This window comes from Centruroides sculpturatus, unplaced genomic scaffold (assembly GCF_000671375.1).
Source record: "Centruroides sculpturatus isolate CEXI.00-Female unplaced genomic scaffold, Cexi_2.0 scaffold1863, whole genome shotgun sequence".
NCBI classification, from domain to species: domain Eukaryota; kingdom Metazoa; phylum Arthropoda; class Arachnida; order Scorpiones; family Buthidae; genus Centruroides; species Centruroides sculpturatus.
In genome coordinates this window covers 31,841-34,923 of record NW_019386200.1, presented here as the reverse complement: position 1 = coordinate 34,923, position 3,083 = coordinate 31,841, and positions in this window count along the sequence as shown.

The window sequence follows — 3,083 nt, the reverse complement described above, 5'->3', positions numbered from 1 at the left end:
GTGTAGCATCATAAGCTCCTTCCTGGATGCATGTCCATAGTATGTTGATATTGACAATCGGTCAAGTGAATAGTGCTCTAAGGACGTCTCTGCATCTACGTTATTGTACTGTTTGTTTTTGTCACTGAGTCTCCCACTTCGACTTCTGCAGTTCCCGATACCTCTTCTAATGTTCATTTCTTCTATTTTTTTTTTTTTTTTATCCATTTTAAACCACGTACCATTCTATACTGCATTAATGGCCCTATTCGGTGTATGTTTTACTTGTATATATTTGAGTCATTGTATTTTTCCTCAATGTACTTAATGTAAATTGTTTGTGGATTCTATAGTTGTATATATCTCATTCATTGTATTCTTTTAAAATGTACTCCATTTATTGTACTTTATTTTATTCGTAATGTACTGTATCCTATCTTACTTTGTATTTTATGTCATACTACTTAGTATTGTATTTTATTTTATTGTACTGTATGCTACTCTGATTTTATTTTATTTTAACTTTATTTTATTATTTTCTCTTATCACCTACTCAATTATTGTTACTTTATATATACCATGTACCATTTATTAAACTTACGTGTTCTGACCCTACCCGGTTGTGCATATGCGGTGCCGGGTTTTTGTACTAACTTTTGTACATAATAAAGATTAAGATTGATTGATTGATTGATTGATAATCGGTCCATAAATATACAAGAGGAATAGGATCTTCATTGAAACTTGCATTAGCATCAAATATAATAAAATCTTTAAATTTATTAAAAACACAATTTTAGCGGAAACTTCTATTTAGGCGATGTATCTATTACGATTTTCTTACTATAGATTTCACATTATTAACAATTTCATATTATTTTTTATTTAGAAACACTAGTTTTTAATTATTTAAGAAACGTTCTTTTTCCGCTAAGGAAAAACATTAAAAATGACTTTTTTAAAAAACCAGTTCTTTAGTAAATCCTAACTCTCTTGGAATACATTAGAAAATCAAATTTTAAATTTTTTTGCACTTTAACAGCAATGTTTTTCATATTTAAGTTTTTAAAAGATTATTTAAACACTTTTAAATTATTTCTTAGTTTTATTTAAAGAATCACATCGATTAATTAAAATTAAAATCTGATAGTTTTAATAAAACAAACTTTGTAAAAAATTGAGTAAAAATTAATTCATATAAATTAAATTAAATAAATTTTATCAGAATCTCGAAAAGATTTTTTCCATGAATGTTCTATAAATAAAACAAGTTATTTTATTTATCCCCTAATTCTGAAAAATTGTTATTGCAGTTTAGCGTCACAAATTTCATGGAATCGTGATTAATGCCAATTGGATAAAATTACGAAAGTTACTAAAGAAAAGAATTATAGTAAACTATACATTAGTTTAAGAGATTCACGTTCATTTTTCAGTGGCATGATAAGAGAACGTTCACAACCACGTAGCGCGATATTTTGCAAATTTAAATCCTCTCTACCCTGATGACTCTGTGATAGGTTTGCCAACCCATCCTCCACATGGAAGGACAGTCTTCCATTGAATTGTATTGTCCTCCTTTTATCAATAAAATCCTCTTTTTAATACAATTTTAATTGTTTGATTTTGTTTACTTTAAATTAATTAGCGCGATTTGGATGAGATTAATATGAGCAGAGAGGATAAAATGCTTCCTATTATTCTAAACTGCTCATACTACAGATGTACAGTACAAATTTGAAACTTGAATTTTTATTAATCTGTATTCTTTTCAAATGCATTTCGAAACACCTCTTCAGCTTAAAATACAAATTGGATACAATTAAGATGATTGCGAATACATAATAATTCAATTTAATCAGTGGAGTGCCGTGACATTTGATGATAGGGAAGCTGTGTTTCTGTAAGAAGCCGACTTCCAGGGGCAATCAGTTAAATGTATTTTTAATAGATTATTTATCTAACGTAATTAATAAATAAACAAGTTCAATATAATTACCTATACCCTATACCCTCTAAATGCCAATTCTTGCTTTGATAAAAACATCTATTAATTTAAATATATCTATTAGCCGTAACTATCTCGTTATTATTTTTAATATTTATTTTATATTATTTACTAATGTTAAATTCTATTCCGCTTCGATTTCCAAATTGCTTCAAATACGAAAGAATCGACGATTTTTCGTGTATTTTGCCAGCTAAATTGTCAAAGCCATTCTTATTCCACACACTAATTTCATTTCAAAATAGTAGGCAAGCCAACAAAACAATTTTTGCATTTTAATGCATTTACAAGCCATTTTATCGTGAAAATGTCGAGCAAGTTTTTTTATTGAAGTGTTTATACTGTATTTAACTTAGGCATTGGCCGTTCTCTTTTAATAATGTTTTCTTTTTCATTATATGATCTCGAGCCAAAACTTTTTTAAAATAAATTTTCAATATCGCAATAACATTCTGAATCTCTAGCCACGATATAAGGGCTAAAATTAAAAATAAAATTATGAAAACTTACTTGGTGAAATAAAATGTGTTGTGGATATACATACCTGGTACAAAGCATTCTTCAATTGTACGAATATACATTTAAAGAAAATTATAATTAAATATAGCTTTGTAAAGAAACGTACATAAAAATAACATAAAATCTTCTTTACTCTTTAAATCTTAACCACTTATTCAAATAGCTCCATACGAGAGGAATCAGAGACGGTCCTGCTAAGTGTGCGGTGCGTGCATGCACGNAGCTGTGTTTCTATAAGAAGCCGACTTTCAGGGGCAATCAGTTAATTCTTTCTTTAAATGTATTTTTAATAGATTATTTATCCGACGTACTTAATAAATAAATAAGTTCAATATAATTACCTCTGTTATTAGATCCAATATATTCCATATGCCCTCTAAATGCCAATTCTCGCTTTGATAAAAACATCTATTTATTTAGATATAATATATCTATTAACCGTATCTCGTTATAATTTTCAATGTTTATTTTATATTATTTACTAATGTTAAATTCTATTCCGCTTCGATTTCCAAATTGCTTCAAATACGAAAGAATCGACGATTTTTCGTGTCTTTTGCCAGCTAAATTGTCAAAG